Source organism: Sorex araneus, chromosome 11 (assembly GCF_027595985.1).
Source record: "Sorex araneus isolate mSorAra2 chromosome 11, mSorAra2.pri, whole genome shotgun sequence".
NCBI classification, from domain to species: Eukaryota; Metazoa; Chordata; class Mammalia; order Eulipotyphla; family Soricidae; genus Sorex; species Sorex araneus.
The window spans coordinates 52706979-52719633 of record NC_073312.1 but is presented as its reverse complement, the minus strand read 5'-3'; the positions used below and the strand labels follow the sequence as shown (position 1 = coordinate 52719633).

The window sequence follows — 12655 nt, the reverse complement described above, 5'->3', positions numbered from 1 at the left end:
TTTGATTTTATATAGTCATATTGCTTGTTTCAAATTCTGGGTACTGGGTCAGATGTAATATAATAAGTTAATGATTGGTTCTGAAGTAAATGAATAAGAATATTACTTTATTTTCAAAGATCCAGCAAAGATCTTTTATTCTCCAGTTGTTGGGAACTCTGCCTACCTAGCCATTTTAGTATAATGGAGTGGTTGCAGAACAGTTGTGAACCCATAACAACAAGAACTGCAAATGAAAGAATGACACTATGCGGGTATTGCAGGGGGCAGTCTCACATATTATTTTTTATCACATCAATTCTTTTTTTTTATTAGTTTATTTTTAATTAGAGAGTCATCGTGAGGGTACAGTTACAGATCCATACATCTTTGTGCTCATGTTTCCCCCATACAAAGTTCGATAACCCATCCCTTCACCAGTGCCCATTCTCCACCACCAGTAAACCCAATATCCCTACCCCCTCCCCAGTCCCGTCTCCCCCCACCCCACCCTGCCACTATGGCAGGGAATTCCCTTTTGTTCTCTCTCTCTGATTAGGTGTTGTGGTTTGCAATAAAGGTGTTGAGTGGCCATTGTGTTCAGTCTCTAGTCTGTATTCGGCCCGCATCACCCTTCCCCCACATGACCTCCAACCACATTTTACTTGGTGGTCCCTTCCCTGAGTTACTCAGGATGAGAGACCAGCCTCCAAGCCATGGAAACAATCTCCTGGTACTTATTTCTACTATTCTTGGGCGTTAGTCTTATAGTCTATTATTCTATATTCCACAGATGAGTGCAATCTTTCTATGTCTGTCTCTCTCTTTCTGACTCATTTCACTTAGCATGATACTTTCCATGTTGATCCACTTATATGCAAACGTCATGACCTCATTTTTTCTAACAGCTGCATAGTATTCCATTGTATAGATGTACCAAAGTTTCTTCAACCAGTCATCTGTTCTAGGGCACTTGGGTTTTTTCCAGATTCTGGCTATTGTAAACAGTGCTGCGGTGAACATATAAGTGCATATGTCACTTCGACTATACTTTTTGGCTTTTCTGGGATATATTCCCAGCAGTGGTATTGCTGGGTCAAATGGGAGCTCAACCTCTAGTTTTTTGAGAATCGTCCATACTGTTTTCCAAAAGGGCTGAACTAGCCGGCATTCCCACCAGCAGTGTAGAAGGGTCCCTTTCTCCCCACATCCTCTCCAACAGCGGTTGCTTTTGTTCTTTTGGATGTGTGCTAGTCTCTGTATCACAACAATTCTATACTGTGAGTTAATTTATTGCTTGCTTTATTTTCTAAAAAATAAAACCAAGTCCCAGATCAGTTAAAAAGGTTGACCAAAGTCAGTTAGCAATTGGAAAGTTCTGGTCTCTGGTCTTGAGAAAGTTCAGCTTGAGAGAGAAGAGAGAGAGAGAGAGAGAGAGAGAGAGAGAGAGAGAGAGAGAGAGAGAGAGAGAGAGAGAGAGAAGTAGAGTAGTTCAGCTCTGGTAAACAGCATGTTCTTAAGAACCCTATGACTTCCATGCCCTGTCCTATTCCTCTCATTAATAAACTGTCATTTCTTGAGTAATTCCTATTGTCAGGCACTGTGAGAAGAACTAACAGGTATGGTAGGTATGGAAGGTGCTTAAGAATTCCCAGAAAATGATAGCATGGACAACCTACCCAATGTGTGCTGAGAAGACTCATTCAGTACCATGTAAGCTAGGATATGGCTGTACTGTTGTTCATATAACTGATATATGCATGTACAAATATTGTTCCTCCAATAATATCCCCCTTTTGATTTTCAGTCCTCAGATTAATTTTAATATAAATTTTTAAATTAAAATACACTGATTTACAAAGTTGTTCATGATCAAGTTGTCTCAGGCATACAATATTTCAACACCAACCACCACCAGTATCCTCTTCCTTCCACCAATACCAATATCCCCAGGTTCTCTCTTACTCCCCAGCTTTCCTCTTGGCAGGTATACAACAAATTTATTTCCTATTACTTTCTCCAATTCTGATCATTCCACTTGTCATTCCAAAACTTAAAGGCAAAAGGGATTATCAAAAAATAAATAGAAGTCAATTTGTGATGATTGATTGCTAAGTGATTTAACCAATATAAATAATATTTTAATTCATAATGTTTAAAATGTTTAAAATGTTTAAAATCTCGTAGCAAGCTACCTTTCTTAACCTAGTAAAGAGCCATATCACCATCAGTGAATACCATACTCAAATGCCAGATCTAAAACAATATCCTTCTTTTACATGAGAATATTCTACCTGTCTATAGTGAATAATACTACTCATTCTTACCTAATTAAAGTATTGACTTAGGAGGGGAAGGGATACAATAAGAAACTACAAAAAGACAGCTACTTTCATTGTACTGGTTATCAGTTTTCCTGTCTACATACCTAAGAGATACAGACCTTATTAATTATAATGAAAATAATGAAGGCCCGATCTGTTTCTCTCTCACTTGCTCTATTTCTCTGTTTCTCTGTTTTCTCTTTCCTATCCCACTCCACCCTACCACCACCACCACACACATGCACACATACATACACCTCTGACAAACATTTTCCTTTGTGTGGACCCAAAATGTGTCCAGCTATTCCAGAGCATATTGTGATATATGGTAGTACAACTGACAGGGCTCATAACAATGCATGATTTCCTCTTTTTAGCCCCCTGTAAAAGAACATGAACTGCAAAGAGTGAACAACTACCTGACATTTGCTATTGTGGGAGGGAATATAAGAGCTAATGCTAATTTGTTCCCCCTCCCCCCAGTGGAAAAGATGTGTTCAGACTTATCTAGAATATTTTTTGTGTGAAAAAAACAGGAAAATGATTATTTAAAAATTCCATTTAAAGTTTGGATTCCTCAGAGGAACTTGAATATTCCTGGAAAATATTTGACTATATATTATTTTAACCCTGATTAACCTAAAATATTTTATTGCCACTCAGAGCAACAAATTGCAATCAGCAAAGCAGCGAGGGTCTGAAAATACATTTCTTTCTCAATGTAAGGGTATCTTGCTAAATGTTGAACTACAGTCATTCTACAGAATAAGATTCTCCAGAAACAGTTAGATGTGTCTGAATCACCTAAAGAGCTTGCTTTAAGAATGCTAGATACTGGGACTGGAGTAATAGCACAGCGGGTAGGACGTTTGCCTTGCACGCGGCTGACCCGGGTTCAATTCCCAGCATCCCATATGGTCCCCTGAGCACTGCCAGGGGTGATTCCTGAGTGCAGAGCCAGGAGTAACCCTGTGCATTGCCAGGTGTGACCCCCCCCCACCAAAAAAAACACTTTAAAAAAAAAAGAATGTTAGATATGGTCATATGCTACCTGAGCCCGTGGGATGCTTGTGACTATATGGCCGAGCACACGTGGCACCCTAGCACATGTGTCGCCCGCATCTCCCCTCTTGAGATGTGTACTTTTATGCTTTCATGTCTAATGCTGGGATGTTTATAGGGGCTCTATCCGCCCTTGGAAAAACTTGGGTTCTGTCTTGAGCACACGTTTTTCTCCAGTGTCTCACTCCCACTTTCTCTCCCTCCTTCTCTTCAAAACCTCCAAGTAGGGGCTGGATCATAGTACAGCAGGTAGGGCATTTGCCTTGCACACGGCCAATCCGGGTTCGACTCCCAGTATCCCATAAGGTTCCCCTGGGGCACCGACAGGAGTGATTCCTGAGTGCAAAGCCAGGAGTAACCCCTGAGCATTACTGGGTGTGACCCCCCAAAAAAGCCACAAAAATAAACCCTCCAAATAAAATCTGTTTTACTTCACTGCTTGTCTACCTCTGAAATTCTTTTCTGTGAGATGAGACAAGAACACAGTAACCCTGGGTCCCAGGTGACAGAGGAGGATCAGGAGAAAATGACTGTCTTTCTCTTCCTCACTTCACATAAGCCACCTGTGGGGCCCCCCAACATATCAGCATCTTACTCCATAATCAGTGGCACTATAGGACACCAGAGAAGTACTCACAGTGCTCTCAGCATCTTAGCCTTGGGTCAGCTGCATTGTCAGACAGTCAGGCATCACTCACACACATCCTCAAGAGCTTCATTCACACCCACCATGCTTAGAACGCAGCAGAGGAACACCACATGGCGGACCTGAGGCTTCCTACTACACGGTGGAACTTTGAAATAGGTCCTTCCCCTCCAAGGCCCTCTATGTCCACAGTTCCTGATATTAAGTTTAAAAACACAAACAAAACTATACTTAACAAATGGCTATGAACTGAGTTTATAATTTGATGAAAAGTAAATGGGGGTGGGAGGCAAGAACGCTACATCTACATTTACAGAAAAAAAATTTGTAAAGTTACAGTCTCCCCAAATATCTATTATTCAGAGCCTTTACAACTATAATTAATTTCCTACTAACTCACAGCAGAAACAGGATATCTTTCTCTGCATTTTTACAGGTTTACTACTAAATTACATATTTTATCAGTTCTGTAGATGACCTCATTTTGAGAAATGACAGGGGCTATTAGAGTGTAGAAACTACAAAGAACTTTCAGTACTTGTGTCTGCTAGGTGATTGAGTGAAAAATGAAAGAAATACTGTCTATACCATTGTCCACATTATGACCTTTTTTGTGTATATGTCACACCCAGTAAATCTCAGGGGTTACTCCTGGCTCTGCACTCAGGAATTACTCGTGGGGGTGCTGAGGGAGCCATATGTGATGCTGGGGATCTAACCCAGGTCTGCCGTGTGCAAGGCAAATGCCCTACCCATTGTACTATCGCTCCAACACCCATATTATGACCTTTATTACTACTGTTTTTCTGATTGCTCATGGAAAAGCGGTCACACTGACAGTTTAAACTCAGTACATAAGTGCTAACAAACTCTTAAATCAGCCAAGTCACCAGCATCTTTTGCCATCATCAGGGCAAATGGTGTCTTTGTTAGTTATTATTTTCTGCAAAACACAAAAAGAAATGTCCATCAGAAAATTTAACTTTCCTGATGCCTTGCCAGGACTATGATGGGCTTGAAAAACAAAAATTGGAACATTGTATCTAACTGTGGTATAGTGAATAATTTCCAGAGTGTTAAATACATAGTCCTGGAGTAGTGATCTCACTCCTCTCTAAGCTCGGAATAAAACACGTTAAGCCTGTGGCTCTTTGTTTCTTAATGTCTGATAAGTTCCTCACTCCTTGTCGTGTTATAGATTTCTAAACCCTGGTTTGCTTTCAGAAATAACTACAGATGTAATAAAGGTGCTATCTACATAACTTCAAATTGTACTATTTTTTGTCGACTTGATTGCAAAAGTCATGAAAGTAAACCTGAACTTAGTTGAAATATTTATTTCCAGAAGTTTTTTACCACCTCTTTATGTTCTACACATACCTTAACTTTTCTAGCTATTTTTGCTAATTATCTACTACTTACAGCTAGTTTCATTCCCTAAAAAGTCTTGATAGGAACAGTTAAATCCGTGACAAGAGATAATAAATTTAATTTTTTCTCTGATATATGCTGTCACTGTCACTGTCTTCCTGTAGCTCATTGATTTGCTCGAGCAGGCACCAGTAATGTCTCCACTGTGAGACTTGTTGTTACTGTTTTTGGCATATTGAATACGCCACAGGTAGCTTGCCAGGCTATGCCATTCGGGCAAGATACTCTCGGTAGCTTGCCAGGCTCTCCGAGAGGGTGGAAGAATCGAACCCGGGTTGGCCACGTGCAAGGCATATGCCCTATGGCTATGCTATCGCTCCAGCCCCTGATATATGCTAGCCAAAATAATAAAAACCCGTTCAAAGCATTGCAGCTAAATTTAATCCACATCAAGCAAGAAAACTCAACATTGCTATTCAGACTATATGTCATTAACAATTTACATTTTTATTCTCTCCCCAGTTATAGATGTGGCCCTGGTTATTTCTAATTTCAAATGCTTTGTGGGAATTTTCTTTGTTAGTTGCTGGATTTAACAAGATTCAATACCAATCTGTGATTAAAAAAATACTCTCAGTAATTTAGAATTGAAGGTACATACTGCAAGATAATAGAAAACATATGCATGATAAACCCTCAGCTAACACCATACTTAGCATTGTAAAATAACAGAAAGCTTGACCCCTAAGACTAAGACTAAAACAAGTAGGGGCGGGAGTGATAGCACAGCGGGTTGCCTTGCTCACCACCAACCCAGGTTCAATTCCCAGCATCCCATATGGTCCCTTGAGCACCACCGGAAGTAACCCCTGTGCATCACTGGGGAGAAATAGAAAAAAACCCAAACAGAAAAAAAAAAGACTAAAACAAGTATACCATTTTTACCATTACTATTCAACTTAGTATTGAAAGATCTAGTCTGAGCAATATAGCAAAGAGAAGATATTAAAGAAATCCAAATGAAAAAAAAATAAAATTGTTATTATTTAGTATAATATGCGTATAAAATGCATATTGAAATAAAAAGGCCATAATCACACAAAAAGCTAAAGTGATCACCAAAAAAAAGAAGAAAAATGCTGACATTATCTTGGCTTCAAACTGTACACAAAACAATAATCATCAAAACAATATGGTATATGAGCCAAAGCAACAAATGGTATAAAATAGAGTAGAAAATAAACTCTCATGCATAAACTGTTATTTTATTTATTTTTATTGGGGTAACACAGTTTTAAATTATATTGATATATATGTTTGAGGCATACAATATTAATGTACTCCCCCAATCCATCAGAGTACCCATATCCTTCCACTACTGTCCATAGATTCCTTCTCATTATTCCAACCTTAACGCCCCCCCCCTCCCGACACACCTTGGTAAACTCAGTTATGTTGGCAGTATTTTAAGGTTTGTTTTCATTGGACATTGTCTATTCCCTTAATTTGTTTCTTTATATTCTACAGTCCAGTCCTGTAATATAAAAAAACAAATTAAGGGAATAGACAATGTCCATTTGACTGGAGCGATAGCACAGAGGGTAGGGTGTTTGCCTTGCATGCAGACAACCCGGGTTTGATTCCTCCATCCCTCTCAGAGAGCCTGGCAAGCTACCAAGAGTATCCCACCTGCACGACAGAGCCTGGCAAGCTACCCGTGATGTACTCCATATGACAAAAACAGTAACAACAAATCACTACTGGTGCCCGCTCAAGCAAATCAATGAACATCAGGATGACAGTGACAGTGACAATGATACTCTACAGAGAAATGCTATTCCATTGTCTGTCTTTCTCTTTCTGACTTGCTTTACTTAACAGGACCCTTCCAGCTCCATCTCAATTGTAGTGAAACTCGAATTGCTTATTTTCTTAGAGCAGAGAAGCATTTCATTGTATATGTACATACCACAATGTCTTGCCAATTGTGTTATTGGGCACTTAAGTTTTGCTGGGCACTTAAGTTTTGTTGGACACTTAAGTTGTTTCCAGATCTTGGCTATTGTATATCTTTTTAAATTAATGATTCTGTGTTCTTGGGATACATGCATAGGAGTGGAATTACTAGGGTCATAAAGCTGGTCAATTTCCAATTTGGGGGTGAACCTTCATATTGCATATGCTGTGAGTCAAATTAAATCCCTAAAAGGAATGAGATTTTGTTCCCAATGAGGGTTTGTCTTGTGCCTGCCAATACTGATGGTTTCCAGTCTTTTTATGTAGAACATTCTCAATGGTGTGAGGTAATATGTCATTGTTGCATTTTCCTGATCATAAGTGATGATGAACACTTCTTAATGTGTTTGTTCGCTACTTGTATGTTTTCCTTGAGAAGTGTCTGTTCTGCTCTTCTCCCGATTTTTTGGATGAAATTGGTTTTTTTTTTAATTAACTTCTCTGAGTGATCTGTATAACTTTGTCAGATGCATGGTATATAAATATGTTCTTCCATTTAGAAGGATCTCTTTATTTTATCCATGGTTTATTTCACAGTGAATAACTTTATTTTTATGTTATCCCATTTGTTTCTTTTATTTCCTTCTGTCAAATCATTGAAGATAATTTTGAAGTCAAATCATGGAATGTTCTGCCTATTGTTTTCTTGGTACATTTTATGAATTCCAGTCTATTTGAGGTCTATAGTCCATTTTAAATATACTTTTTTGTATTCTTAATTTACTCTAATGATTTAGTTTAATCACTTTGCCTGTAGCTGACCAGTTTCCCCAACACTATTGGATAAAAATATTTTCCTTCTTCCATTTTATGTTCTTGGCTCCTCTGTAAGAACTAAATTTTCCATGTATTTTTGGACTTAGTTCCAGGCTTTTGGTTCTATCCCACTATTTTGTGAGTTAGTTTTTATTCCATTGCCAAGCTATTTTGATTATTATAATTTGGTGGTTCAGTATAAAATTAGGGTATGTAATGTCTCCCATATTCTTTTTGCTCAGAATTATTCTCAATACTTAAGGAATTGTATGGTTCCATACAAATTTTAGCAGTATTTTTATACATATATTTATAGCAGATATAAAGCAGAGGATAAAGCGCTTGCCTTGCATGCACCAAACCCCTATTCATTCCACAATACAATATATGAACCCTTGAGCACCATCTGGAGTACAGAATTAGGGGTAAACCCTGAGCACAGTCTAATGTGGCCCAAAAAAACTCCACCCAAAAATAGAAAGAAAGAAAGAAAGAAAGAAAGAAAGAAAGAAAGAAAGAAAGAAAGAAAGAAAGAAAGAAAGAAAGAAGGAAGGAAGGAAGGAAGGAAGGAAGGAAGGAAGGAAGGAAGGAAGGAAGGAAGGAAGGAAGGAAGGAAGGAAGGAGGAAGGAAGGAAGGGAGAAAGAGAGAAAGGAAGGAAGGAAGGAAGGAAGGAAGGAAGGAAGGAAGGAAGGAAGGAAGGAAGGAAGGAAGGAAGGAAGGAAGGAAGGAAGGGAGAAAGAGAGGAAGGAAGGAAGGAAGGAAGGAAGGAAGGAAGGAAGGAAGGAAGGAAGGAAGGAAGGAAGGAAGGAAGGAAGGAAGGAAGGAGTAATAAAAAAGCGATGTGGTGAATTCTATTATAGGAAAATTAGCTCTTATTACAAAACTCTCACTTTCCAATTTGTTTTATATGATAAATGAATGTTACTACTCAAATATGCAAGTCAATTTCAATATCCATAAGCAAAATCTGAGAACATATAAATCTATTATCATCTGAAATCTCATCTAGCTAACGTGGTGGCAGAAGTTAGAGCATGCACTGATTAGATTCGCTCATTCCAGTGTATTTATCAAACAGCCCTTCTGTAAAAGTCACTGAAACTGGGTGAAGACAATACAAGATACCTCCAAAGCAGACCCAGTTGTCAGGGAGCCTAGAGAAATGCAGAAGGAGGAAGGTACTAAAGAATGAATGGAGGGAAGACTGGGAAGTCTTCACTGTGCAGCCCCTTAACTCTCAATTACCAAGACAAGTCATGGGTAATCATGATAGTCAACCTACCTGACACTGAGGAAACCAACAGACCACATTAGAAGTTCATAAGCTCCATGCTTCATAATTTCTGATATTTACTTACTATCTCAACCTCGTCAGACAATTTTGTTTTGTACAATCTTTGTAAGTCAAGGGTTAAATGTTGAATAGAGTGAGAAGTAATTTTTTTAATTACCCTTACTTTATAGTTCTATCATCATTCCAAAGAAAGATACTTTATAGCCAATAAAACATATAGAAGAAATGCCAATTACCATTTTTTTATACCTAGAATCTAAGGAGACAGAGGATACAACTGAAATTTGATAGGAAGAAAAGAGACTTATTTCCACTTCAGATCTCCCCTGGCACAAGGTTGTCTCCTATGTCATTTCTGGAAACAAGGCTAGGTGTAAAGGTGTAAAGGATACATAGCTCAGGAAATATCCAAGTGAATGTAATAAATGAAGATTATTTACATGTTATTTTTTGTTTGTTGTTTTTTTTTGTGAGTCACACCCAGCAGTGCTTACTCCTGGCTCTGCCCTCAGGGACCACTCCTGGCAATGCTCAGAGGACCATATGGGCTATAAAAACCATATGGACTGAGCCAAAGTCAGTAGTGTTTAAGGCAAGTGCCCTACCCACTGTACTATCACTCCAGCCCCTACATGCTAAATTTTCTTTTCCTTTTCTTTTTTCAAATTTCATTGGATCATTGTGAGATAGTTACAAGCTTTCATGTTTAGGTTACAATCACACAATGATCAAACACCCATCCCTCCAGTGCACATTCCCCACCACCAATATCCCTGGTATAACCCCCCCTTTCCTACCCTCCCCCTGCCTCCATGGCAGACAGTATTCCCCATACTCTTTCTCTACTTTGGGGCATTATGGCTTGCAACACAGACACTGAGAGGTCATCATGTTTGGTCCATTATCTACTTTCGGCACACATCTCCCATCCGGACTGATTCCTCCAGCCATCATTTTCTTAGTGATCCCTTCTCTATTCCATCTGCCTTCTCCCCTATGCTCATGAAGCAGGCTTCCAGCTATGGGGCAATCCTCCTGGCCCTTGTATCCATCTACTGTCCTTGGGTGTCAGCCTCATGTGATGTTATTCTATTCTCCACAAAAGAGTACATGCTAAATTTTCACATGTTAAACAGCTTCCCATTTCAGCTATTATTCTAGAAAAATCTATTTTTGAGGGCTATTAAAGAAAGGCAAACTCCACGTGATTTTACTCACATGTGGCATATTAAAATAAATTTAAAAATTAAATTCAGAAAGTAAAAGCATACTTGACATTTTCAAATATAAAATATCTGGGGGAAAAGGCAGCTCAGACAGAGAAGGGAACACCAAGTAAAGTGTGGTTGGAGGACCCGCTTGGGATGGGAGATTCATGCTGAAATTAGACTATAGATTGAACACGATGACCACCCATACTTCTATTGCAAACCACAACACCTAAAAGGAGAGAGAGAGCAAAAGGGAATGCCCTGCCACAGAGGCAGGATGGGGTGGGGGGATGGAATATTGGGGTGGGAAAAGATACTGGGATCATTGGTGGAGAAGAATGGGCACTAGTGGAGGGATGGGTACTCAAGCATTGTATGACTGAAACACAAGCATGAAAATATGTAAATCTGTAACTGTGCCCTCACTGTCATTAATTTGTTTTTGCTTTTTTTTTGGGGGGGGGGTCATACCCAGTGATGCTCAAGGGTTCCTCCTGGCTCATGCACTCAGGAATTCCTCCTGGCGGTGCTCAGGGGACCATATGGGATGCTGGGAATCGAACCCAGATCGGCCGCATGCAAGGCAAACACCCTCCCCACTGTGCTATTGCTCCAGCTTCACTCATGGTCATTCATTAATAAACAAAATAATAAATTTAAAAAAATAATAAAATAAAAATATATTCTAAACTGAAAAATAAATAAATATATATAATATAAAGTTCTTAATATATAAAATACATAAATGTTTTATGTGAAATATTTATTTTAATATATTTTATTAAATTTTATTAAATATAGTTTATATCTTAAAACATATAAAGTTTAACCATATCAGTATAACTTTTAAAAATGTTTTTGCTTATTACCATCAATATATATATAGTACGGCCTAAGAAAGAGTACAGGGGATAAGGCACTTGCCTCCATACATGACTGACACAGATTTGATCCCCCAGAACTACATATGGTTCCCCTGAGCTCAGGAGTAAACCCTGAGCATTGACAGGTGGGGTCTAAAAACAAAAACAAACAAAACAAAACAAAAACAAAATGTAGAGCATGCAGAGCAGTTCATCAACATAAAAATGAGTTTGATTGATTTATCATTTACTTTTACTATGGAAATATTAAAAACATTTTACATTTTTATAAAACAGGAACAAATATAAATTAAACAGTTCTAAGGATGTATTTCAAGTCACTTTGTGTTGATTCATGACAGATCTTGCCCCTGTATTAAAACCACCTGAAAGAAAGAAAAGAAGAAAGAAAGGAAGGAAGGAAGGAAGGAAGGAAGGAAGGAAGGAAGGAAGGAAGGAAGAAAGAAAGAAAGAAAGAAAGAAAGAAAGAAAGAAAGAAAGAAAGAAAGAAAGAAAGAAAGAAAGAAAGAAAGAAAGAAAGAAAGAAAGAAGGAAGAGGGAGGGAGGGAGGGAGGGAGGAAGGAAGGAAGGAAGGAAGGAAGGAAGGAAGGAAGGAAGGAAGGAAGGAAGGAAGGAAGGAAGGAAGGAAGGAAGGAGGAATTATATATTTTTTATTTAAATGTACATCTTGATGAGTTCTGAAAATAGACTATAAACCGAATACAATAACCACTCTATTGCAAACCACAACACCCAAAATGAGAGAGAGAGCAAAAGGGTATGCCCTGCCACAGAAGCGGGGCTGGGTGGGGGTGATGAGGTGGGGAGGGACTCACTGGGAACATTGGTGGTAGAGAATGGGCACTGGTGGAGGGATGGGTGCTGAGCCTTGTATGGCTAATACATAACCACGAAAGTTTGTAAGTCTGTAACTGTATTTCACGGGGATCCATTACAAAAAATTTTAAAAAGATGAAAATTAATTAATTAATTAAGGAAAAGTAGATATTGAATCTTTAAATGCAACTATGCAAAGTTTTGTTTCCTTTAAACATTTCATGTTATTTGATATGAATATACCAAATTCAATCATGCTCATGAAAAGGGCATTTTATTTTAAAACATGAATAAT

The 12655-nt window shown here is 38.5% G+C and overlaps 1 protein-coding gene across 1 annotated transcript in view; it reads left to right on the top strand.

Moving 5' to 3' along the window:
• The window catches only part of A1CF (APOBEC1 complementation factor), an 86189-nt gene that overhangs the window by 58859 nt on the left and 14675 nt on the right, over window positions 1–12655 (top strand). The window lies entirely within an intron of this gene.